This window comes from Zalophus californianus, chromosome 4 (assembly GCF_009762305.2).
Source record: "Zalophus californianus isolate mZalCal1 chromosome 4, mZalCal1.pri.v2, whole genome shotgun sequence".
In the NCBI taxonomy this organism is placed as follows: Eukaryota; Metazoa; Chordata; class Mammalia; order Carnivora; family Otariidae; genus Zalophus; species Zalophus californianus.
Genome location: NC_045598.1, coordinates 17052235 through 17079762, shown reverse-complemented (window position 1 = coordinate 17079762; position 27528 = coordinate 17052235). Strand labels below are relative to the sequence as shown.

Sequence of the window (27528 nt, the reverse complement as noted above, 5' to 3'; positions counted from 1 at the left end):
TGTGAAGATTAAATTAGGTAATAAAAGCACTTTTGGTTTCTTTTTCCTTGGGCTGCTTGTTGTGACTTGCTGTTTACATTTACCATTACCTGCCCTAATCCTTGTGGCTCCTTGATCCTAATTAAAGACTCCTAGGGGTGAAAGCGAGCCAGTGTGTTCTTCTGATTCAGCCAACTTTCTAAAGCAGGTCTAAAACCAACAATTTTAGACATGTGGTTCTGTTGCTAAACCCCACAAACATGGGCTAATTGCAAGGAAGCCTAGTCTCAATTATAGCCTACTTTTAGAAAAGGAAACGGTGGACAGGTGGTGGTCCTTGAGGGCCTGCTTCTAAACAGATGCCCTAATCACAAGCTAGTATTTATCAATTGTGTATTAATAAGTGGTTCCAAAGTGTTTGAAAGTTCTTAAATCCTTTCTTTCTAATTTTAATCTTATTTATTATACTCTTGGTTCTTTGTTAGGTAAAGTTTCTTTGGTAAGCTTTCTTTGGTTTCTTTGGTGAAGTTCAGAAATGGGATTACTGGATTCTAGTCCTGTCTCTGTTAGGAGCTTCTTGAAAGAGTCACAGATCTTAATCTGTTTGCTCATCTGTCATGTGGGGGATAAGAGTATCTGCCTTCTCATCCCAAGAGTTACATGGATAAAAGAGTTATCCTAGGAGATCAGACATTGTTATTATTATTTTAAAGATTTATTTATTTATTTGAGAGAGCACATACGAGTGGTGGAGAGGGGCACAGGAGGATGGAGAGAGAAACTCAAGCAGGCCCCGTGCTGAGCATGGAGCCTGACACAGGGCTCGGTATCACGACTCTGAGATCATGGACCTGAGCTGAAACCAAGAGTCAGATGCTTAACTGACTCCACCACCCAGGTACCCCAAATTGGACATTATTTTAGCAACCCTCCATCATAGGTATTGAAATCTGTTATTAACATAAACTCTAGGAATTAATAATTAATAATAAGATTATTAATTTATTCTTTAAAAATTTGAATAATTGTATAACCCTGAGGTATTCTAATAAATCATGTGAATTGGGATGTTGCCACTTTTGCCTTTTGGGACCTATTACTTATGGTTTCTTCAGGGGCATGGAGACAGCATGTTAAGGGTTCATACGTGTTGTTATTGGAAAGGCCCTTAAATATCATTTTGTCCTTAGTGTTTTGTTTGGCTAATAAAACAGAGACCCAGAGTATAAAAAACTTGTGTGAGGTTGACAGCGTGTCAGGTGGCTGTGAACTCCCTGCTCCAGGTTCCTCACCCTAAGAGGGTACCTCTTCCGCAGTTTCCCACTTGCTCTGGATTCTCCGCCCTTGTGGCAGGTGGGGTGGGGCAGAGGGGGGTTGAGAAAAAGGCAGGGCTTTCAGACATGTCTTCTGCAACCTGTGTTTTTGCCCCTATTTTTACCTGGAGTGTCGTTTTTGTTTTGTTTTTTGTTTTTTTTTTTAAGATTTTATTTAACAGAGACAGACACAGCGAGAGAGGGAACACAAACAGGAGGAGTGGGGAGCGGGAGAAGCAGGCTTCCTATGGAGCCAGGAGCCCAATGTGGGGCTCAATCCCAGGACCCTGGGATCATGACCTGAGTCGAAGGTAGATGCTTAACGACTGAGCCACCCAGGCGCCCCTACCTGGAGTGTCTTGAACTCCTGCATGAAGTGATTTGAGTGTGGGAAGCTGGTCAGGGATGGCATTCAGCTTAGCTGCTTTTATCAGCCTAGGTGGCACTAGGTTGGCTGTCCCCAAGCTGCTGCCATTCTTAAGCCCCAGACCCAGTGATTGGTCCCACTCCATCCTGCCATCAGCCTGTTTACAGGTTGGCTTTTTGGTGAAGATATTGCATAGGGCAGAAAAAACAAAATCCCTCCTCGCTTTTTTCCTGAACACTCCTGAGAATGCTCCCTCAGCAATTCTAGGGGCAAAATGATTGTCTCCTTGCTTCTTGCTTCTCATTAGACACAATGGGGCACCAGATTTGACTCCTAGGACTTTGGATATTATGGTTATTTCAGGTTTAAATTTTTCTTTTCTTTTTTTTTTTAAGATTTTTATTTTTATTTATTTATTTATTCGCGAGAGAGAATGAGAGATAGAGAACACGAGAGGGAAGAGGGTCAGAGGGAGAAGCAGACTCCCTGCCGAGCAGGGAGCCCGATGTGGGACTCGATCCCAGGACTCCAGGATCATGACCTGAGCCGAAGGCAGTCGCTTAACCAACTGAGCCACCCAGGCGCCGTCAGGTTTAAATTTTTATCCCGCCCTCTCATTTTCCACCTTCAGCTTGGTTCTTTGCTTACATCTGGAAGAACTCAAAAAGTTAATTAGTAGATATGAGGGGTGGCCTGCTCCAGCAGAATTGCAGGGCCACGGTATCTCTGTGATCCTTAGTTATTCTGGTTCTCTCTGGTAGCGGTTTTTCTGGTAACAAAATCAAGGTATCACTGTGTACACTCAGGTGAAGGACTGAGGGTGGTTCTTCTAGAGACTGCGGATGACCCACAGTTTTTCAATTTGGATAATTTCTCTTGATCTGCAGATGTCATGGACTCTTTTCTCTGTCATCTCTATTCTGTTCTTAAGCCCTTTCAGAGGATTTTTGTGGTTGTTGTTTCAGGTATTACATTTCTGTTCTGAAATTTCCACTTTTTTTTTTTTTTAAAGATTTTATTTGAGAGAGAGACACACAGCACAGGTGCACAACACAGGTGCCTGAGAGAGGGAACACAAGCAGGGAGAGTGGCAGAGGGAGAAGCAGGCTTCCCGCGGAGCAGGGAGCCCGATGCGGGGCTCGATCCCAGGATCCTGGGATCATGACCTGAGCCGAAGGCAGACACTTAACCGACTGAGCCACCCAGGCGCCCCTGAAATTTCCACTTTTCAAATAAAAGTTTTTTCACTTCCTGTGCTTAGCTATAATTGCTGCTTTAATATCCTTGTCTGATAATTCCTGTATTTGGGTCATCTTGGAATTGCCCTCTGTTCATTGTCTTTTCCCTTGCAAATTGGGTATAGTTTTTCTAGTTCTTCATGTAATCTGGGATTGTAGCCTGAACATGAATGTGTGTGGATGTTATGTTGTGGAGACCCTGATGATTTCTGCTGATGTTTTTATTTTAGCGGGCAGTTACCTAAGATTCAAAACTGCAGGGTCTGTCTCCCCTGTGGGGAGTGGGTATGCAGTTCAAACCTTAGTCCAGTTCTTTGGTCCTTGGCTGAGGTGCTTGGGTTCTGCCCTGTGTGTGCACGGTTCAGGGCTCAGCTAGAAGTTTGGTTGGAGTTCATACACAGCACCTGGGACTTTGCTTCTCTGGCCCTCTTTCTTATTTCCCATTACCTGTGGCTGCTCTGGACTCTGTGGTTCCTCCAGAGAGAAAGCCTGGGGTTTATTTTTCAATTGGCACTGCCGCTGGTCAGCCCTCTGGTGAAAGCTCCAAAACTGGGGAATTTGTCCCATCCCAGCCCCTTTTCCCAGTTTTTGACTTCTCTCCAAACTCTGCCGGCCTTTGTTCACTTCAGATAGTTTTTTACATTTTATCCAAAGTTTATTGTGGTTATCTGTTGGAGGATAATACTGGAACCAGAATCATCTCATAGCATTTTTATCCGTTATCAAAGTGTTTTGGGAACAAAAGTGATACATATTTAGAGAGCTTCAGTCTTCAGCAATCATAAAAGGATAATTGGATGCATTTTTTTCCAGTGTAGCCTATTATCTCAGGTGGACTCAACCGTGTTCATTTTAACTTGCTTTGCAACCTTGGGTAAGTCTCTTCTCGTGGGACTCACTTTCTCCTCTGGCACATGAGGCAGTTGGACTCTCCGTGGTCTGTAAGGGTTCCTTTCATCACTGCTTCTAGACTGACAGACAGACAGATAGACACTACCCACACATATACACTGCCACCACTATCTCCAGCAAAAGGTAACGAGAAGCAGCAGAAGAGGTGCCAGAGGGAAGTGGTATGGGCGGTTCTCCCAGGGTGGAAAGCTCTCTGAAGGGGCAGCACTAAAGAGTATGAGGATCTTTACAGTCATCCTCTTGTGCTGGGGACAGAAGGCCAGTATCCAAGGATGCAAGAAGTAAATGACATTCAGAAGCAAAGGAAAGAAATCATTTGCTGCTTGCTTCCATCCCTTAGAAATAAGGAGAGAATGTAGACAGTTGAAAATAAATCTGGATCATCAGGAGTTCCTGTTTGTTTGCTTCTGGGCAGTGTATTCTATCCTGTTTTGAAAGGAGTAGCCCCCTGCGCCTTAGTAATATGCCGGGAAATGTGGCAGGAGGCTGTGGGGGCAGTAGCTCTCAGCGGTGCTGCTGTCATTGTTGGGCCGAGTGGAGATAGAGCAGATTGAAATAGCAATTATACACGGTCTACTCCGACTGACTTTTTTAAAAATGTGTGTGGCGGGGGGAGGGTTTCTGGGGGAAGCTAAAACTTCTCCCACATCCACTCAGGCCATCCCTTGGGTGCTGACCCTGGTATAGATCTTTTTTCCTACTTTTCTATTTTTATTGCTTGTCACTAATTCTTTTCTGTTCTGGTCTTACTGGTTTGAGGCTTCAGGCCCTCATATTTCTTTTAAAGATTTATTTATTTATTTGAGAGCATGTGCAAGAGGAGGTGGGGGAGGGGCGGGAGGGGAGAGGATCAGTGAGGAGCCTGACTCCGGGCTGCATCTCATGACCCTGAGATCATGACCTGAGCCGGAACGAAGAGTTGGATGCTCAACCAAGTAAGCCACCCAGCCGGCCCCCTCATCTTTCTTTTAAAGCCATTTGAAAAAACTATCATTCAATTATCTCTCTCTTTTAATTTTAAGCCGTCTCACTCTAGGAACATAGAGGCAGGGATGGACACTGTGTGTGTGTTAAGGGGTTGGTAGTGGAGGTAGAAATCAGACTAAAGGGACCAACGGCCTCCGAAGGAGGCCACAAGGTAGTCTGTGGGATGTGTAAGGGAGGGATGGGCCATGATGATGAGAGAAGGGGGTTAGTTTGTGTTTAAGATCAAGTATGGAAGCTTTACTTCCCGTGTAGAAGGTATCTTTCCATTCTTTGGCAAGATGAGGATAGACAGAAGTTTGCCCCAGATCTTCTACCTCTAGTAATTCTTCTGAAACTTTAGGGGTAACATTCAATGGGTTAGTAGACCTTTCAGGTCTCCGGCAGAATGCTTGTTACAAAACCAGAGGGTAATTTTCAGACAGAGAAGCCCTACTTGGTTCTAATTGATACAGGGTGGTTCAAGGCCCTTTTGAGGACCACATCTCGAAGGCAACCCAATGAGAGTCAGCCTGGTGAAGGGGCTTTTTTATCAGACAGGCATGGGTTTAAATCCTGATGACTGCCATTCATTCATTCATTTAAAGATTTTATTTATTTATTTGACAGAGAGAGACACAGTGAGAGAACACAAGCAGGGGGAGTGGGAGAGGGAGGAGCAGGCCTCCTGCTGAGCAGGGAGCCCGATGATGCGGGGCTGGACCCCAGGACCCTGGGATCATGACCTGAACCGAAGGCAGATGCTTAACGACTGAGCCACCCAGGCGCCCCCTGACTGCCATTTATTAACAAGCTGTAAGATCTTGGACAAATTACTTGACTTCTTGAAATTTAGATTCTTTAGTAGGGGATGATATTATTGTATTATTGTCTTGTATGAAATATAAAACATATTGCCCAGGGTGTGGTAGGTACTCTACAGATGTTTGGGGTTTTTTTTCTTACCCATCTTCTAGAACATCATATTTTTAGTAGCATCCTGGCTTTAGTCCTAAGCAGTTGTGTGACTCACCCTTTCCAAGTTTCAGTTTCTTTCCTTAAATTGAGGGCATTTAACTGATTTGTGAGATCCCTCCCAAGCTGTAAGATGTCATGAGTTTTAGACTTTTGGGGACTGTGGAGTCATGTTAATTTAAGAAAGACAACATAGTCTGCCTTGAGACCATATCATCAGGAAAAGGGAAGTCTCCTCTCCCTTCAGCTCAGTCTTGGTGCAATTCCCGCTTTACCTATGTCTTGCTTTCTGTTTATATTCTGTCCAGATCAAAAGGCAGCTGCCATTGAAAGTTAGCGCCTGTTTCCAAGACAGCAAGCACCAGGGGGGCCACCAGGAGCATTAACGGAAAGCTTAAATTACCTAAATGGTAAGTATGCTGTACAGCGAAACCTGGCCACAGATAGAATTGCGTGGTTTCTGAAGTCTCTGCAATTTTTGCATCACTGCGGGAGAGGGAGGAAAGTTAATATTTGTTGAACCAAACACTGTGCGCACTTAATTTTTGTTCTTTAAGATTTTATTCATTTGAGAGAGAGGCAGAGACGGGGGGGCGGGGCGGCGGTGGCAGAGGGAGAGGGACAAGCAGACTCCATGCTGAGCAGGGAGTCCGATGCGGGACTCGATCCCAGGACCCTGAGATCATGACCTGAACCGAAGGCAGACACTTAACCAACTAAGCCACCCAGGCACCGCCTTCATGTGTTTTCTAATGTAATCAGCCAAACAGCCAACCTACCCAAGGTAAAAATCCTCGCTTTTAGTCAACAACTTTCAGAAATAGGCCTAAGCTAGCATTTGCTGAATACTTGCTGTGCACCAGGCATGGTCCTGTTTGACATGCATTATCTCCTTTAGTCTTTACACCGATGCTGCAGGTAAGTGCTGTTATTTTCACCCCAAGGAAATGAACCTGGAGACATTAAATAACTTCTCCAAGTTCACACAGGGAGTGAAACTGGATTTCACCCTGGGTTATTTTCATTGTACTGTAATGTTTCTCTTTTGAGAAAGTTACTGTTTTTGGTTGAGACGGTGACTGACTTAATATTTTAAAAAACAAAGCACAATAAACAAAAACCTGTCTTGGTTGACAGCTAGCTCCTTTTCCTAGCCCTTCTGGATTCTGCACTCTAGTTATTTTCTTGGTTGTTGCTGACCAAGGCGGAGCGCTGTGAGGAAATAGAAGAAGATCACACTTGTGTAGCCAAAGGACCAAACTGAGTGGTCTTGGTCACCAGGGGTAGCTGGAGAATAGCTAGAGGAAGGTTCTCTGGAAAGGTAAAGTGATGGGGCGGCTGCTGACTGAGTCTGGGAACTGGTTCTAGGCATGGTAGTGACAGGACAGGATGTAAGAAAGGAATCTCAACAAGACCTCTCACTCGCAGGGTGACCCCTCCCAGGGAAGGGGGCACATCACACATAGCTCGGGCTCTTCTTAAGGGAGTGGGAAACTTCGAGACAAACTCTTGCCCTGTTACTTGGTTCAGGATTCTTGGCACACCTGGGTGGCTCAGTCGGTTAAGCATCTGCCTTTGGCTCAGGTCATGATCTCAAGATCGTGGCATCAAGTCCTGCATCAGGCTCCTGCTCAGAGGGGAGCCTGCTTCCTCTGCCTGCCGCTCCCCCTGCTTGTGCTCTCTCTCTCAAATAAGTAAATAAATGTTAAAAAAAAAAAAAAATTGGCTCAGGATTCTTGTTCTGTTCCTTTCCCTAGAGCATTTTTCCTACCTCGGGGAACTGGGTTGGGAAACTCGTTCTGTTTGGGTGGTGTGGCAGCCGGCATTCGCTGTTTATAGATCTTTCTGATGGTATTATAGTCCCTTTTTATTGGAGCACCAGTGTTTTGTGGTTTTGTGTGTATTTTTTTTTTTTAAAGATTTTATTTATTTATTCATGAGAGACAGAGGGAGAGAGAGAGAGAGAGAGAGAGAAGCAGAGGGAGAAGCAGGCTCCCAAGGAGCAGGGAGCCCAATGTGGGACTCCATCCCAGGACCCTGGGATCATGACCTGAGCCGAAGGCAGACGCTTAACCATCTGAGCCACCCAGGCGCCCTGTGTGTATGTTTTTATGTAAATTCTACTTAGTTAATATATAGTGTAATAATTTGAGGAGTAGAATTTAGTGATTCATCACTTACGTATAACACCCAGTGCTCATCACAAGTACCCTTGTTACTGCTCATCCCCTGGCCACCTTCTCACCAGCAACATTTAGTTCTCTATAGTTAAGAAACATCAATGTTTTTTAATATACTTGGTGAGTTTGACCGGGCAGGTGATCATTTTCTTTAGCAAAACTTACTACGCATACCTATTGTACATAGAGTATTTTGTTATATACTGGGGCTTATGTTCTGGTGATACAAATTGACCACTTACTACATGCCTAGCACAATTCTTGGAGCTCAACAGCTCTAAACAAAACAATACAGCAGTAAACAAACCAGGAAAAGTCCTTGCTCTCAAGGATTATATACTAAAGGGTAGAAACATAAAAAGAGAATGAATAACTAGATAGAAAAACAGGTAAGTAGATAAATAATGTCCACTAAGTGATATGTGCCCAGAAGAACAAAAGCAGGGTCAGGTGGCCAAGTGATAAGGTGCCTGGAGGACTGCTCCTTTATGTAAGGAGATCAGGGAAGGCCTCTGATGAGGTGGTAGTTCCAGCCAAGATCTGAGGGAGGTGAGGGATCCAGCCGAGGATATCTGGGAGAAAAGCATCCCAGGCAGAAGGAACAGCAGGTGGAAGATTCCCAAGGGATGAGTGTAACTTGTCCTTGACAAGGAGGCCTGTGTGGCTGGAGTGGAGTGGGGGGGGAAGAGCAGTAGGGGGAAGAGCAGGGAAGCAGTAGGACCCAGATCAGGTCGATGCTCAGAGCCAGGGTAAGACCTTTGCAGTGGATTTTATTCTAAGTGAGGTGGGGGGGCACTGGAGAGTCTGAGCAGAGGAGTGAATGAGCTGACTTCTGTTTTGAAAGGCTTCGTCTGGTTGCTGTGGGAGAATAGACTGGAGTGGGGCAAAGGGGAGGGCAAGGCAGACAGTGTGAAGTGAAAGAGAGAGACCAGTGAGGAAACTTGCAGTGACAAGTACAGTCTAGGGGAGGGATGATGGCTTGGACTAGGGTCCTAGGGTGCATAGCCAGAAAGCAGTGGATTCTGGACATGTTTTGAAGGTAGGGTCAAATTCTAGATCTCCCTGTAGAAATGTTTGATTTCTCTCTGGACTTAACCTTTAGGTCACATGGGTTTGAGGGATCAGTGGACACTTGACAGTAATCCCTGGTGAAATTCTAAAATTGACTGAGCAAGGGATGAGAACACAGTGTCCCCTAGAAGCCACTTGTGTTCACTAAGTAAGTCATGCTAAGTAATAACAGTTCTTTGTTTTCTTTAAGTTCTGCCTAGTTTTTTTTTTTTTTTTTTTTTTTAAGATTTTATTTATTTATTTGAGAGGGTGAGAGAGATTGAGAGAACGAGTTGGGGAGTGGCAGAGGGAGAAGCAGACTCCCTGTGGAGCAGGGAGGCCAATATGGGACTTGATCCCAGGATCCTGGGCAGTCGCTTAATTGACTGAGCCACCCAGGTGCCCATGCTCTGCCTTGTTTTTATTTAAACGATAGCATCAGTACAAGTTTATTATAGAAATATAGAAAATAAAGATAAATAATAGGAAAAAATCAAACCATCCATAGATGATTACTACATATGACATTTTGATGTATGTCAGGACAATGCATTTTTGCAAAGATTATAGGTTGGATGGTCTGGAATATGGTACAAAGATAATGTGGTGTAAGTCTTACAATTAGGTTTTTAACATTTTCTCATATGATCCCAAGACAAAATTTTGGGCTGGCTTACAAGCAGGTATTGTATAAGTATTAATAATGGATCAGTGTTTACCAGGAAGGGCTGTTTTTAGTGGCATTCTGGATGGCTGTTGTAACAGTTTGAACATAAGCACCAATGAAGATATAGAAAAGATGTGCCTATCATATTTACAGTGAATATTTGCAAGCTGGAATGTGTAGAAGTATTTAGACAGTCGAAACTATTGATTGAAACTAACTTTCAAGTTGTTGAAATACAAAAAATGGTAAATAATTTAAGCTAAAACTTCCATAGCACTTAAGATGGATGGGGTACTAGTCTAAGCACTTCATGCATTAACTCATTTGTACTTACAGTAACCCTCAGAGGTAGGTATTGAAGCACAGAGAAGTCAAGTAACTTATCTGAGATCACACAGCTAGTAAGTGGCAAAATCAGGGTTTGAACTTAGGCTTTCTAGCTCCAGTGTCTGTAATCTTTAATCCTTGTACCATACTGCCTACAAAAGATATAAGAAATAGTCCTATATTTGGGTTATTAAAATTAATTAGACTTAATAGCAGTTTATGTAAAAAAAAAATTCATTGTGAACCTACAGACTGGTAATGTGGCTGCCAGATTAGCTCATGCAGTCTTAGGTTCATTATTAAAACTGGATTAACCAGGTCATCTTTCAAATCCTCCCCCACCCCTTTACTCCATTGCTACTGTCTTAGTTCAGGCCCTTATTCTCTCTCTTGCCTTGACTATTACAGTAGCTGCCTAGTTTATCCTGTCAGACTGTTCTTTCAAAAATGCAGCTTTTTTTTTTTTTTTAAGATTTATTTATTTTAGAGAGAGAGAACGAGCACGCAGTATGGGGAGGGGCAGAGGGAGAGAGAAACTTAAGTGGACTCCATGCTGAGTAGGAGTCCAATGTGGGGCTCAATCTCACCACTGTGAGATCACGACCTGAGCCAAAACCAAGAGTCGGATGCTTAAGGGACTTGCCCCCCCAGGCGCCCCACAAATGCAGTTCTCATTGTGTGGCTCCCTTGCTGAAATCCTTTTGTCCAAAGCAGGTTGCACATTTGCTTCCCATGGCCACTTGTGGACATGTAGGATGTGTTGTGGAGGGTCTGTACAGTGGTGGTCTTTTTATTTCCTTTTTGAATTAGTTGGCCACATTTAAAAGACTCATATAAAAGTAGAGTGTGATCTCCTCTTGTAGCCAGTGTCCTACCAGGGCCCCGTCACTCATTGACATTATTGGCCTGATCTCTCTGGCATTTGCATTTGCAACCTCTGGCATAAAGGCTAAGTATCTTTCCTCGAATGTGTGGTACCCAGATCTGAAGACAATTCCTTAGATGTAGTTTGGTCAGTACAGGACACAGTCAGACTAATAGCTTCATTTATTTTCCAAAACATTTGTAAGGTTCCTTGCCTTGCTCCATCACAGTGTTCAGTGCCCATGAAGGGAAAATAAAGATGACACAGCCCCTGCTCTTGGAGCTCAGAGCCCAGAGCCCTAGAGAGGAATACAAACATATGAGCAAGGAAGCACCATGGGTCCAGCGATGGAAGTTCCTACAAGGTTTAGGGTGGAGCGTTGTGTTGTGGGAGGGGCTGTCTGAAAAGGCGGGAGAGGACCGGCGCCTTCGTGAAAGGTGGTCTCCTGGGAGTGAGGCAGAGGCGGTGCGAAGGAAGAAGGGAGGCTGAAAGCGCACTCGTAGACTTGTTCCTTGGACCCAGCCACCTCAGCCTCTGTGCCTGGTGGCAGATTGCAGGGGTCTCTGTTGCGCCCCTCTCTGCCCTCCGTCCTCACCAGTTACCTGCTCTGTTCTCCTCGTGCCTCTCTGCTCAGTCCTGGGGGAGGAGGAAGGTTGCCCAGATGCAGCGATGTTTTGTCCCTCTCCTCCTCTCCTCACTTCTCTCCTCCCTTCCTCCTTTCTTTCCTTCCTAAAAACAGTTATTTTATATCCTTTATGTACCAGAGACTTTGAAGTGTGAAGAGACAGCAGTAAAAAACAGCTACAAACACGAAAAACCCTGTTTCTGGCATCATGGATTTTACATTCTAGTAAAAAGAGGCAGTAATCAAGTGGTTAAGTGTGCTTTAAAAAAAGGAAAAAAAAAAAAAGGACCTGTCCAAAGATGGAATGAGTTGCCTTGAGAAGAAAGAAGTGTCCTGCCTGTTGTTAGAAGTGTTTGAAAAGGAGTGGAGTGGCTACTTGCAAGGTACCTTCTGCGAAGAGCGGAAGGTTGGATCACAGGGTCTCTAAATCCTTTCCCACCTGGAGAATCTTTCTGTACTAGGTGGGCTACTAACTCTTGAGGTTTTATATCTAAAACATGAATTTGTGCTTCTGGGAAAAATAACTGAAGCCCAGTCATGACATAGAAGCCCTCAGGAAGAAGTGGAGATGTGGGCAGCCTAAGGGTTTAAGACAGGTGACTAGAAATGGTTGGGAGGAAACTGCTTAAAAATAGTCTTCCCATTTTCCTTTCGATCAGGGGTTGGCAAATGGTGGTCCACAGGCCCACTGCCTGTTGTTGTAAATAAAGTTGGATGGAAACACAACCGTGTCAGGCACTACACATTGGGTATGACCGCTTCATGCTATAGTGGCAGAATTGAGTAGTTGGGACAGACCCCGACTTAGGTATTACAAAGCCTAAACTATTTACTATTAAACTAAATTGTATACTTCTGTGTACACTCTCATACTTCCCAAAATTGAAGTGTAATTAACATGCTGCATTGTATTAGTTTCAGGTGTACAGCAGTCAATTCAGTCTTTCTACTCCGTGCTTACCACGATGGATACTGTCAGACTCTGAAGACAACTTGCCGACCCCTTACTTCAGGGACTGTTGGGAAGAGGAAGTGTGAATCATTGGAGGCTGTGTTAGGGGGAAAGGGCAAGGCAGGTTTGATTATGTTCTATTTCAGACCTTCCTGGTCCAGGAGGACAGGAAGAAGAGCCAGCCTCCAAAATGCTGGATAGGGCCATTTGGAACTGGATTCAAGAACTTTGGCAGAAAGGAGCCCTGAGTGAGAGAGAATTGGTGCTGGATCTTTCTAGTGTGGATTGGAACTGAGCTAGACGCCGGTGTGGGGGGCAAGTTTGCATTAAAGGATGGGACCACCCTTCCCTCTCTTCACTTTCCTATGATTCCTGAGGTTTAATATCAGTCATTTCCTTCCCCGAATCCACCCTTGGGCACAATTAGTCACTTCTTCTGAGCTTCCAGTGCAGCCTCTATCAAGTGGTAAATGGTGCTAAGGGAAAAAAGCATGGTAGGAAGAAAGGAAGTGTAAGATTGTCAGGGAGTTTGCTTTATTATTGTTTTATAATTAGTTCTGTCTTGTGCAAGGGCCTGGCAAGGGTCAGGTCTTGATAATCTGTCTAGCACTTGGCAAAATACTAGGAACATCATAGATGTTCCATAGATGTCTACTTCAATTAATGAATTTTACCTGGGTAAACATACTAGGGCATGTGGGAGGCACTGAGAAGAGAGGCATCTGCCCCTTCCTTTTGGATGGTCTTGGAGGTAGCAAAGCATTTCTTACTCTGGTTATGCTTAGGGCCAAAAGATCAGAGAAAAGTGACACTCTGACCCCATTTTCTTGTTTTTCCTGGGCATGGAAGGGCTGATTTTAGTGAGAGGCTATTTCTAGGAGGATTTTGCTGGTCAAACTTACCTTAGGTCTGCATAGGAGTTTTCAGAGTTCTTTAGCGGACTGTTTTTTGTTTGTTTTGTTTTTGCTGTGAGGTAGGTCAGGTTGGTATTTTATTTGCTCAGAGGAAGGTGCTGGGGCATAGAGAAGATCATTGATTTGGCCAACAGGTTAACATTCTCAAAGACAGTGGATTATGGAGGTAGACTTGGGTTCAACATCTGGCTGTCCTCCTTGCTAGCTGTGTGACCTTCGGAGGTCAAAGGTCCCAATCCCATAATATTATTGTGAAGGCTGAATAGAATAGTAGTGATAGGTACTGTTGGTTGTGATTTATGCGCAGGGCATTCTGCTAAGCCCTTTACATCTCCTGGGATTACCATACTTGATGGGAAGAGAAAGCCTCAGAGAGGTAATTTGTTTAAGAAAAAGTAAGTGGTAGATCTGGGATTCCTAGAGAAAGCATGTATTTAATATATTGTCTGTAATACAGTAGTGCTCCATTGGTGGTTGTCCTCTGTACCTTTTTGTTATTGGTCTGTGTATAATCAGAACTCCTCACTTTGTAAAAATGCTTAAGAGTTTCCAGGAAGGTGATTCTACACAATGGGAAGAATCCTGGATAGACAATTGGGAGACTAAAGTTCTTACCTTTACTGAGTTGCTAGAGAAACCACAGTATTTATCTCTGAGTCTCAGTTCCTTTGTTTTTTAAAATAAGGGGATTGGGCCAGATTGGTGGTTTTATTTTAAATAAAAGCAGTGGAACTCGTTACTGTCATATGGGGGAAACCCGGTATGTTAAGAAGCTAGTATGAGTTGCTTTGGCTGATGAAGTGAATGAAGGAGCCTGAAGCTCAGCCTGCTGAAACCACCTTCCTTGTTCTTTCCCCTGGATGACCTCTGAGGGGATTTGCTGAGCCCGGTTTGAAAACCAGTGGACTGAATGATCTTTGAGAGCTACATTTTGGCTCAAATCCCATTCTAAGGAGTGGAAAAAGGTCCAGGTTTTCTTTTTCCCCTTCTTTCCAACATGTGGTCCAATAACTAGAGCTAGACAGCCTGTGAATGATGTGGTTTTTGGGTATTTATGCCCCATTTCCATGCATAGACCTGAAAGCCAGAAGGGGCAGAGTCCAAACAGGAGAAGCACTGGGACCGCGACGCGGCAGGTGGCACTGGGCTTAGGATGAGGTCACTCAGAGCATCATCACAGGACCGGGCATCTGTGCTGGCCTATCTGCTCTTGCCGGTTGTTTTTGCCTTTGTAATCCGTGAGTAGCTTGTTGACATTTTTATTATTTTGTGTTAATGGTTAGTGCCAAAGGGCTGATAAAGTCATTTAATAATTGGGGGGCTCATTCAGCCATTCATTCATCAAATTTTAAGCATTAATTATGTGCTTGGCTTCCTGCTGGGTGCTAAGAATACAGTGGTGAATAAGAAACAAATGGGAGACAAAAGGGGAAAATGCCACTTGAATACAGCACATTGTGTGCTGTGGTGGGGCCGGTACAGCGCACGCACTGGAAGAGCGAGGAGAGGCCCTGATCTGGCCGACGATTTGGGGAGGGAGGTGCTCCAGGAGCTTCCAGGAGGAGGTACTGTGTAAGGTGGGATTTGGAGAAATGAGAAAGATTACCAGTCAAGCTAGTGAAGGCCTGGAGGGGCGGGAATGCAAGGTCTGTGGGCTGCAAGAGTGCACGTGGCGTTTGAGAGGTGGGCGGGGCCAGATCCTTTGGGGCTGCACACGCTTCGTTGGGGACCTTGGTCTTCATCTTGAGAGCAGCAAGGACCTTGAAAGGCTTTTGAGTCGTGGTGTGTAAGAGCTCCTTTTCTTCACGTTGCCAGTAAGTGTTTGCTGGATAGTTATTGGCCTTAGCTATTTCAGTTCTTGTGCTGTGGTGACTCGCTCGTATCTGAGTTTTGAACAGAACGTGTAAAATTGGCACTAAAAGCTAAATGAATAAACAAGCAATAAGATTCCTGGATTCTCCTTATTCAGAATTAGAATTTGTAAATGAGCTATACTAAAGTTGAACATTTCTCTTTTCTGGAAAAGGAATTTGTTTATGAAAACTGTAGTATAAGTGAGAGTTGCTGAGGGAGATGTTTCAGGTTGGGGTAAGCTGTGTTTTTTTTTTTTTAAACAGCTTTATTGAGATCTAATTTATGTATCAGAGTTCATCTCTTTAAAGTGTACAATTTAATGGCTTTCTAGCATATTTATGAGGATGAGCTGGTTCAGAGCACTTTGTAGAAACATCATGTATCATTTGTTTTCTAATAACTTATGTCAATATAGATCCTTTTAAAATTGGTTTATGGCCCATATTTATTCAGTTCCCATTTCCTTCACCCTCTGTATAAACTGGTCAGGTGTTTTGTGTTTTTACTGGACCACTAGGCAAAAGGCCAAAAACAAGTGGCACTTGAAGTAGGAAAAGTGGATGGGAAGGGAAAAGGTTCTTTTCTTATATAAATGTATGTAGGGTTTTTCTTTCCCTTTTTGAGAATGAGGAAGTATATAAACTGGAAAGAGAAAGGAGGGAGACCAAAAGAAGCAAGGAGAAGACAGAGAGAGATGGACTCAGGAAGCAGAGTGGCAAAGAGAGAGAACCAACCGGGAGAGGGCAGGATCCTGGAGGCTGAGGGAGGGGGGAGGCAGGGAGGCTCTGTAGTTCTAGCACCTCCTCGGCCTTGGCGGTTTTAGGGCTGCGCATGGGCTCCATCTGGCGGCTGGCGGCGTACAGTGCGGGCAGGGGAAGGGATCTTAGGGTTGGAGACAGGTGGCTTTTGGCATTTCCTCAAATCTTTCTCTTTTGCCCTGGGTTTTCTTGTGGGATCATTGCTGAGGCAATTCTTCTCTTCCAAGCGGTGGCTATTTTTCTGTTATGGCTCAGACGGTGTTCCCTCACTCCTTCCACCTGGTTTTAAATCTAATCTCATCAGACTTTTTCACCTCACACCCTTAGTGCTGCTCACCTTCTGATGCCTCAACCCCCCAAAGTGCCTCTGAGTTCTCAGTGACTTTAGCTTCTTATTTAATGTCACTCTTTCCAGCTCTGGTCTTGTTAGTTTGTGGTGCTTTCAAGGTACAGTTCTGTGGTCCTTGCAGTGCCTTTGCCTCTCGGTTGCTTCTCTCTCCAGCGATCTTCCTAGCCCATCCCGGCTCCTAGCAGTCCCATGATCGTGGTCATCTGTGACCACAAACTTCAGGATTTTTATTTTTGTTTTTTTATTAAGACTGTCTTGGGCGGCGCCTGTCGGTTGTTTTTGGCTCAGGTCATGATCCCAGGGTGCTGGGATCAAGCCCCATGTTGGGTGCTTCTCCCTTTCTGTGCCCCCCCCCCCCACGCTTGTGCACTCTCTCTCTCTCAAATAAAATCTTAAAAAAAAGAAAAAAAAGACTATCTTGGGGGCACCTGGCTGGCCCAGTTGGTGGAGCATGAAACTCTTGATCTTCAGGTTGCAAGTTGGAGCCCCATGTGGCTGTAGAGATTACTTAAAAAAAAATAAAATATTTAAAAAAAAGGAAAAAGACTATTAGAGTATTTTTTGGTTCACAGAAGAATTGAGGGGAAGAGATTTCCCATATACTCCCTGCCCGCCTGCCTTCCCCGTTACCAACATCCCTCAACAGTGTGGTACATGTTACAACTGACAGACTTACTACATTCACACGCTATAATCACCCAGGGTCTGTAGTTTATGTTATGGCGCACTCTTGGTGGTGTACATTCAGTGGGTTTGGACAAATGTATAATGACATGTATCCACCATTACTGTATCATATAGAGTAGTTTCACTGCCCTAAAAACCCTGTGCTCCACCTATTCATACCTTAGTTTTTGACATTCTCCATTACTGCAACCCCTTGGTAATTTCAGTTCCTAGAGATCTCCCCTCTGATGACCATCTCCTGTCTTTCAAGCTCACTGCTGCTAGTACCCTGACTCCAATGATCCTTCAGCCCTTTGTTGGCACCTTCAGTTCATTTGGTCCTATTACATTTTCACTGTTCTTCACATGTTCTCATCCCTCTTTACCGAACGAGCTTTAAGTTCTCTTGCACATGGCTGTATGTGGCCTTCTCTTGCTTTGTTATATTTGTAGAGCTCCAGCCGGGTTCAGTCCAACTCTGTCTCCTCTGTGCCTTCATCTGGTCGGCTGAACAAGACTGGATATAGAGATAAAACCTTACTGATTGGATTCACTTTAAATCATAACCGTGAATTTTAAGTGGGCCCTTAATGTTGCCTAGCAGTCATTCACTATTTCCCACTCACCTAGCTGACCAGATCTGAAACCGGTAATACTTTATCCCCCATTGCCACTTTAAGATGATGACCTTGCTTTCTATTTCAGTGAAGACACAAAAACTACCTGAAGAGGACTTTGCTGGACCTCCTACCGCCGTACCTGCCTTCCCATCTGCCCATTAACACGTACGCCGCGTCCTCCTGCCTGTCACCACGTATACACTGCTGAAACCTTATGCTGGAGCCCCATTTTCTCTCTTCTACCCAAGAACATTGCTCTAGAATGTTTCCACCGGTTTTTCATAACTTGTCAAATTTTCCCTTTTTTCCTGGATCATACTCTTATCAAATACACCAACATACTTTTTCTTGCATCTTTAAAAAAAAAAAAAAAAAAAAACAAACCTTGATGCCACTCTTTCTGTCAGTGGCCTGCCCACCTATTTGCTCTGCTATTTATTTATTCATTTTTTATTTTTATTTGCTGTGCTGGGCGCCTGGGTGGCTCAGTTGGTTAAGCGACTGCCTTCGGCTCAGGTCATGATCCTGGAGTCCCGGGATCGAGTCCCACATCGGGCTCCCTGCTCAGCAGTGAGTCTGCTTCTCCCTCGGAACCCTCCCCCCTCTCATGCTCTCTCTCTCTCTCTCATTCTCTCTCAAATAAATTAAAAAAATCTTATTTTTATTTGCTGTGCTTTTTAACAGAATTAAAAAATCATCTAATATTTGTTATCTCCAATTCATCACCTTATTTTCTCTCTTAACCTCATTTTTTTTTTTTTTTAAAGATTTTATTTATTTGAGAGAGAGAGAGAATGAGAGACAGAGAGCACAAGAGTGAAGAGGGTCAGAGGGAGAAGCAGACTCCCTGCTGAGCAGGGAGCCCGATGCGGGACTCGATCCCAGCACTCCAGGATCATGACCTGAGCCGAAGGCAGTTGCTTAACCAACTGAGCCACCCAGGCGCCCTCTCTTAACCTCATTCTAATAAAACTTTCACTTCCATCACTTTACAATGCTGCTCTTGTCAGGGTGACTTCCATGTTGGAAAATTTAGTGGTCTGTTCATAGCCTTCATTTTACTTGAGCCATCAGCTTCACTTGACAGAACTGAGCCCCCTTCCTCCTTCAAAGGCTTTCTTTGCCGGGCTTCCATGATACTATATTCTCTCCCGGTTTTCCTTTACCTCACCACTTTGTTTTTGTGTCCTTTGCTGCTTACTCTACATTTCCACCAGTAAAAAATATTGGCCACCTTGGGGCTAAGATCTTTGACTTCTTGATTTCTCTGTATTCACTCAGTCCCTTGACAGTCTCATCCAGATCATGGTTTTCTAAGCCATCCATTCATTGTTGACTCACAGATTTATACATTCAGACCGTTCTCTCCTGAAATCCAGCCTTCTGTATTCAAACAGCCTCTTGAATGTCTCCATTTGGATGACTAATTGATATTTCATAAATAATATGTCCCAAACCAAATTCCTGATGTTCCTTCTCAGACTGCTTCATCCAGTCATCCCTGTTGGAATTGATAACAATTCAGTCCTACAAATTCAGTCCAAAACCCTTGGAGTTTCATTTTTTTTTTTTTTTTAAGAGCTTTGTATTTTCAAGACTGATTTATTTTTTAGAGAGCATGAGCGGGAGGGGCAGAGGGAGAGAGAATAGACTCTGTTCTGAGCAGGGAGCCTGACATGAGGCTTGATCTCATGACCCTGAGATTATGACCTGAGCTGAAACCCAGAGTTGGATGCTCAACTGACTGTGCCCCTAGGCGCCCCCCCCCCCCCCCAGAGTCACACTTCACATTGCCATCCAAGAGCAAGTACTGTGATTCTCCTTTCAAGTGGCCAGAGTCGGACCACTTCTTACTGTGTGTGTGGCCACTGTCCTGGGCCAGGCCACAACTGCCTTTTGCCTGGATTACTGCTCTCACCCTTAACCTCTGTGGTCTGTTTTGAGCACAGCAGTCATGTCGGTCTGTCTCTTGTTTTACAGGTCATCTATTTCTATTTTTTGTTATTGAGGTAACATAGGGTGTACAAACCTTAAGTTACATAGCTTGGTGGCAGGAATCTGCCATCCATAGAACATTCCCTGGCAGCCTCCTCCTAGTCACGGTCTCCCCAGAGGTAGCCACGATCACCATGGATTAGTTTTTGCCTGTTTTTCAACTACATATAAGTGAAATGATATAGTCCAGATTGGTCCCTTTAATTCCAAGTCAGAATATGTTATTCCTCTGCTCAGAACCTTTGGATGGGTCTCCATTTCTTAGATGAGAAATCAGAGTTTCCCTGGGGCCTACAAGATGCCCCCACATCCTCTTTGACTCCATCTCTCACTACTATCTTTTTGTGCCCTCATCTCCGGCCATGCTGTCCCTATTCCTTGAATACATTAAGTATGCTTTTTAAATAGTCTGTTTTCAATCTTCTCTTTGCCTAGAATGTTCTCCTCTAAATATTCTTCTTTGCTTCCTTCAAGTCGCTACCTAGGTGCCACCTTGAGGCCTACCCTAATTACCCTGTTAAAAATTGCAACCTCCTCTCTCAGCAGCCCCCCCCAAGCTTGTCTATCTATTGAACTTAAAAAAAAAAAAAAGATTTTATTTATTTATTTGTCAGAGAGAGACATAGCGAGAGAAGGAATACAAGCAGGGGGAGTGGGAGAGGGAGAAGCAGGCCTCCTGCTGAGCAGGGAGCCTGATGCGGGGCTTGATCCCAGGACTCCAGGATCACGACCTGAGCCAAAGGCAGATGCTTAACAACTGAGCCACCCAGGCACCCCTGAACTCAAATACATAAATAAAATCTTAAAAAAAAAAATTTTTTTTTAAAGAGCACTTTTAGATTCACAGCAAAATTGAGCACAAGGTAGAGATTTCCCATCTACCTCCTGCCTCCATATATGCACAGCTTCCCTCATTATCTGTATACCTGACTAGAGGGTAACATTTGTTACAACTGATGAACGTACACTGACCCATCATTATCACCCAAAGTCCATCGTTTACATTATGGTTCATTCTTGGTGTTAGACAATCTCTGAGTCTGGACAGATTTATAATGAGATGTATTCATTGGTATAGTAGTATGCAGAGTAGCTTTATGGCCCTACAAATTCACTCTCTTTATCCCTCCCTCCTTTCTAACTCCTGATCTTTTTATTGTCTTCATAGTTTACATAGTTTTGCCTTTTCCAGAATGTCATATAGTTGGGATCACATAGTATGTAGCCTTTTCTTATTGGCTTCTTTTACTTTTGAGCTTCCTCCGTGTCTTTTCATGGCTCGATAGCTCGTTTCTTTTTTAGCCAAATAATCCATTATCTGGATATACCACAGTTTGTTTATCCATTCACCTACTGAAGGGCATCTTGGTTGCTTCCAAGTGTTGGCAGTTATGAATAGAGCACCTAGAAACCTCTGCATGCAGTTTTTACTCCCTTGGGTAAATACCAAGGAGTGCTGTTGCTGCATTGTGTATGGCAAGAGTATGTTTAGTTGTAAGAAATCAAGCTGTCTTCGAAAGTAGCTGTATCATTTTGTATTCCCACTAGCAGTGGGAATTCCTATTGTTCCACATCCTCACTAGCCTTTGGTGTTGTCAGTGTTTAGATTTTGGCTATTCTAATAGGTGTATAGTGGTATCTCCTTATTGCTTTGTGTTCCTCTAATGATATGTGGAACATCTTTACATATGCTTATTGGTGTATATCTGTATATATTCTCTGGTGAAATCTTTGTTAAGGCCCATTTTTTAAATCAGGTTCTTACTGAGTTTTAAGAGTTCTTTGCATTTTATGTTTACACTACTTTATCAAATGGTCTTTTGCAAATATTTTTTCCCAGTATGTAGCTTCTCTTTTCATTTTTTTGACATTGTCTTTTGCAGAGTGGAAGTTTTTAATTTTAGTGAAGTCCAGCTTACCAGTTATTTCTTTCATGGATCACTCCTTTGGTGTTCTAGCTAAAAAGTCATCACCATACCGTACCCAAGGTCATCTAAGTTTTCTCCTATGTTACCTTCTAGGCATTTTATAGTTTTATATTTTACTTTTAGGTCTGTGATCCATTTTGAGTTAATATTTTTGAAGAGTGTAAGATCTGTGTCTAGATTCATTGATTTGCATATGGATGTCCATTTGTTCCAGCACCATTTGGTGAAAAGACTATCTTTGCTTCATTGTATTGCCTTTGCTTCTTTGTTAAAGATCAATTGACTATGCTAATGTGGATCTATTTCTGGGCTCTGTTTTCTGTTCTGTTGATTTATTTGTTCTTTTACCAATACCACACTCTCTTGAATACAGCAGTTTTATACTAAGTCTTAAGGTCAGGTAGTGTCAGTCTTCCAACTTTGTTCTTCATTATGCTTTGGCTGTTTGGGTCTTTTGCCTCTGCACATAAGCTTTAGAATCAGTTTGTTGATATCCACAAAATAATTTGCTGAGATTTTGACTGGGATTACATTGAATCTGTAGGTCAAGTTGGGGAGAATTAGCATTTGGATAATATTGAGTCTTCCTATCCATGAACGTGGAATATCTCTTTATTGACTTAGTTCTTTGATGCATCAGTTTTATAGTTTTCCTTATATAGATCTTGCACATATTTTGTTAGCTTTATACTTAAATAATTCTTTTTTGGGGGGTGGGTGCTAATGTAAATGGTATTTTGTGTGTGTTTTCTAAAATGGTATTACGTTTTTAACTTGCTGGTATATGGGAAAGCGACTGACTTATGTATGTTAACTTTGTATTTTGCAGCCTTGCTATAGATTTTTTTTTTTAAATCAAGTTGAGGAAGTTCTCCTCTATTCCTAGTTTGCTAAGAGTTTTATCATGAATGGGTATTGGATTTTGTCAAATGCTTTGTCTGTAATTTTTGATAAGATCATGTAATTTTTCTTCTTTAGTCTATTGATATGCTGGATTACATTAATTGATTTTTGAATGTTGAGCCAGTTTTGTATACTTAGGATAAATTTCACATGGTCATGGTCTAAAATTCTGTTTACACATTGTTGGATTAGATCTCTTAACATTTTGTTGAAGATTTTTACATCTGTGTTCATGAGAGATCTCTAGTTTTTTTTTTTTTGTAATGTCTTTGTCTAGTTTTGGTGTTAGGGTAATGCTGGCCTCATAGAATGATTTAGGGAGTATTTTCTCTGCTTCTAACTTCTGGAAGAGTTTGTAGAAAATTGTATAATTGGTATAATTACTTCTTAAATGTATTTTACAATTACAAGTCACCCATCTGGGCCTGGTGTGTTTCCTGTTTTTGAAGGTTATTAATTATTGATTAATAATTTCTTAAATGTATATAGTCCTATTCAGATGATCTGTTTCCTTCTTGTGTGAATTCTGGCAGATTGTATCTTTCAAGTGATCGGTCCATTTCATCTAGGTTATCAAATTTGTGGGTGTAGAGTTGATCATAATCCTTTATTATCCTTTTTTAAATTAACATATAATGTATTATTTGTTTCAGGGGTACAGGTCTCTTTATTATCCTTTTAATACCCTTGGGATCTGTAGTGCTATCCCCTCTTTAACTGCTGGTATTAATAATTTGTGTCTTCATTAGCCTGGCTAGAGGCTTATTGATTTTGATTTTGTCCATCTTTTCAAAGAACCAGTTGATTAGTGCTTCAATTTTATTTCTTTTCTTCAGTTTATTTTGGTTTTAATTTGCTTTTCTTTTCTAATTGCTGAGGATGGAACCTTAGCTTATTGCTTGTAGATCTTTTTTCTTTCTTGATGTATGCATTCATTGCTATATATACCTCTAAACATTGCTTTTGGTACACCCCACAAATCTTGATAATTTTCATTCAGTTAATACTTAAAAATTTCTCAAGATTTCTTCTTTGACCCATGTTGTTTAATCTCCAAACATTTGGGTATTTTCCAGCTGTCTTTCTGGTATTGATTTCTAGTTTAATTCCATTGTGGTCTGAGAGTACACAGTATATGATTTCTGTTTTGTTGTTAATTGTGTTTTATGGCCTAGAATGTGGTCTCTCTTGGTGAATGTTCCATGTGAACTTAAGAATGTGTATTCTGTTGTTGGATGAAGTAGTCTATTCATGTTTATTATATCCAGTTGATTGATGGTGGTGTTTACTTCAACTATGTCCCTACTGATTTTCTGCCTGCCGGATCTGTCCATTTCTGACAGGGGAGTGCTCAAGTCTCCAACTATAGTAGTGGATTCATCTATTTCTCTTTGCAATTCTGTAAGTTTATGCCTCGCATATTTTGATACTCCATTGTTAGGTGCATATACATTAAGGATTATTATGTCTTCCTGGAAAATTTAGACTCCTTTATCATTTATGTCTTTCCCTGCTCTAAAATCTGCTGTCTGAAATTAATGTAGCTACTTCAGCTTCCTTTTGATTAGTTAGCATGGCAGATCTTTCTCCATCCCTTTACTTTTAATCATTCCTTTAATCATTAATCAATTACAATCAATACTTTAATCATTATCTTTTTTTTCTTTTAAGACTTACTAGTTTATTTTAGAGAGGGGGCAGGGGAGGGGCAGAGGGAGAAGGAGAGAGAATCTCAAGCTGTCTCCCTGCTGTGCATGGAGCCCGACATGGGGCTTGATCTCATGACCCTGAGATCATGACCTGAGCCAAAATCAGGAGTCAGATGCTTAACCTACTGAGCCACCCAGGCACCCCTCGTCATTATGTATCTTTATTAAAATTTTAAAGTGGATTTAAAGTGGATTAGCACTGAGTAATGCATAGTATTGTTGAATCAATGTATCGTACACTTGAAACTAATATAATGCTCTATGTTAATTATACTGGAATTAAAATAAAAGTTAGGGCACCTGGGTGGCTCAGTTGGTGGAGTGTGACTGTTGATCTTGGGATTGTGAGTTAGAGCCTCACCTTAGGTGTTGAGATTGCTTAAAAATCTTTTTTTTTTTTTTTTTTTTAAAGATTTTATTTATTTGACAGAGAGAAACACAGCGAGAGAGGGAACACAAGCCGGGGGAGCGGGAGAGGGAGAAGCAGGCTTCCCATGGAGCAGGGAGCCCGATGCGGGGCTCAGATTACTTAAAAATCTTAAGAAGGGGGCGCCTGGGTGGCTTAGTCGTTAAGCGTCTGCCTTCGGCTCAGGTCACGATCCCAGGGTCCTGGGATCGAGCCCCACATCGGGCTCCCTGCTCGGCGGGAAGCCTGCTTCTCCAACTCTCCCTCTGCTTGTGTTCCCTCTCTCGCTGTGTCTCTGTCAAATAAATAAAATCTTTAAAAAAAAAAATCTTAAAAATCTAAAGTAGGTTTTGGAAATGTATAATTGGGTCTTGATTTTTTTTCTACTCTGACCAATCTCCTTTAATTGGTATATTTAGACTGTTGATGTTTAAAAAGTGATTATATGGTCTTGTTTTTTGTTCCTTTTTTTTTCTGCCTTTTGTGGCTTTAGTTGAGCATTTTTATGGATCCAGTTTCTGTCCTTAGCATATCAAATGTTTTTTTTTCAGTGTTTGACCTTGAGTTTGCAATGTACATTTATAAGTAGTACAGATACTTTATAATAAAGTATTTCTTTCTCTTGTGTCCCTTTCACTGCTGTCATTCATTTTATTTATACATAAGCTATAACCATTGAATACATTGTTGCTATTTTTTTAAAAGATTTTATTTATTTATGAGAGCGAGACAGAGAGAAAGAGCACACAAGGCAAGGGGAGCGGCAGGCAGAGGGAGAAGGAGAAACAGGCAACCCGCTGAGCAGGGAGCCCCATGTGGGGCTCCATCCCAGGACCCTGGGCTCAGGGGCTCCATCCCAGGACCCTGGGTTCATAACCTGAGCCAAAGGCAGATGCTTAACGGACTGAGCCACCCAGGTGCCCCTCGTTGCTATTATTTTCCACAAACTGTTACCTGTTAGATCAATTAAGAGTAAGAAAAATTAAAAATGCTGTTTTACTTGCACTTTAATGCTCTCCCTTTATGTGATCTGAATTTTTAATTGATATTCTTTTTCTTCTCACTGAAGAACTCTAACATTTCTGGCAAGGCAGGTCTACTGGCAGCAGATCTCAATTTTTATTTGAGGTCTTTATTTTTTCTTCGTTTTTGAAGTGGTATAAAATATTTTTTTCATGTTTGCAGGGTACAGAATTGTAGATTGGTGGTGTTTTTTCCCCCTCTCAACATTTTAAATATTTTACTCCACTCTCTTCTGGCTTGCATGACTTCTGAGAAGTCAGATGTAATTCTATCTAGTCTTTGTACCTCTGTAGGTAAGGTGGTTTTTCCCTTGGCTTCTTTCAGGACTTTTTCTTTGTCTTTGATTTTATGCAGTGTGTATTTGATACGCCTAGGTGTTGGGTTTTTGTTTTTCTTTTGTCTTTTCTTTTTGGCATTTATCCTGCTTGGTATCTGACACTAATTTTTGGAGATTCTCAGTTATTGCTTCAAATTTTTTCTTCTGTTACTCCCATTACATGTTATACATTTTGTAGTTCTCCTACACTTACTGGATGTCCTGTTTCTTTCTTTTTTTTTGTAATTTTTCTCTTTACTTTTCAGGTTTGGGAGTTTCCGTTGACATGCCCTCAGGCTCAGAGGTCCTTTACTGAGCTCTGTTAGTCTACTAATGAGATAATCAAAGGCATTCTTCATTTGTTGGTGTTTTTGATTTCTAACATTTTTTTGATTCCTAGAATTTCCACTTCTGTTCTTGTATGATGTCTACTTTTTCCACTTAGCATATTGATCATAGTTTTAAATTTTTGGTAATTCTAACATCTCTGCCATATCTGAGTCTGGTTCTGATGCTTGCTGTGTTTCTTCAAACCGTGTTTTTTGCCTTTTAGTATGCCTTGTAATTTTTTGATGCAAGCACGACTTGATGTCCTGAATAAAAAGACTGAGTTAAGGAGGCCTTTATTGATGGCCTTCTCCCCTCAAACTCCCACACCCCTTAGGTGGTACAGGATGGCTAGAGGGAGCTGGAGTTGGGTATTTCCCTTCCTGCAGGCTCTGGTTTCAAAATGCTTGCTTTAACCCTCCCCCTGCTGGATGCACAAGGGAATTTTCTCTCATCCTCACTGTGAGAATCTTGTACAGCTCCTGGAGGTAAAGCTCATAAAATGTGCTGCATCCCCCCCAAGATTAAGACTCCCTCTTGTTCTTAATTCACAGAATTGTTGAGGCTGAGCCTCCAGCAATTTGTCAATTGCAGTTTAGATTTTCCTACCCTGGTGCCAGTTGTTCCCAGGGATACTGGTGAATTTCTCTTCTGTTAAATTAGGATTCCCTGCATCCACTTGTCTGATTTTTGGAGAAGTGGTTTTTGTGACCTCATTTCTCTCATGGATCTAAGAAGAGTTGTGAATTTTCAGTCTGTTCAGCTTTTTATATGTTAAGACACAGTGATGACTTCCCTACATGCTGGACTAGAAACTGGAAGTCTGCCCTACCTTCTGTATGCTTTTTACTTCTTTCCTGCCTTAAGATTTTTTATTTTTTTATTATGGTAAAAATGCATAACATAAAATCTATCATATTCACCATTTATAGTTGAGTAGTGTTAAGTATATATTCACATTGTTGTGAATGTGAAAACTGGAACATTTTTTCTCTTGTGTGACTGAAATTCCATACCCAGTAAACAGTAGTTCCTCATGCCCCCCTCCCCCGGCCTGTGGCAATTACCATTCTGCTGTGTTTATATGAATTTGAATATTCTAGGTACCTCATATGAGTGAAATCATATAGTATTTGTCTTTTGTGACTGGATTGTTTCACTTAGCATAGTGTCCTCAAGCTTCATCCACGATATACCAGGTGTCAGAATCTCCTTTTTTAAGACTAATATTTCACTATAGCATATACTACATTTTGTGTCTCCATTCATCCATTGATGGGACACTTGGGTTGCTTCCACTTCTTGGCCATTGCAAATAGTGCTGTCATGAACAAAGGCATGCAAATA

At 42.3% G+C, this 27528-nt stretch overlaps 1 protein-coding gene across 11 annotated transcripts in view; it reads left to right on the top strand.

The window, feature by feature from the left end:
• Positions 1-27528, top strand: part of LUZP1 (leucine zipper protein 1) — a 101024-nt gene that overhangs the window by 60924 nt on the left and 12572 nt on the right. For 9 of the 11 annotated variants that reach the window (XR_003522098.2, XM_027605686.2, XM_027605661.2 and 6 more), the window contains exon 2: positions 6056-6157. The exons of 1 other annotated variant lie outside the window; for it this stretch is intronic. The gene's annotated coding sequence lies outside the window, so the exon portion shown is untranslated. Of the gene's footprint in view, positions 1-5567; positions 5589-6055; positions 6158-27528 lie in introns of those variants that run through there. One more of the 11 variants, XM_027605676.2, reaches the window with a different exon arrangement.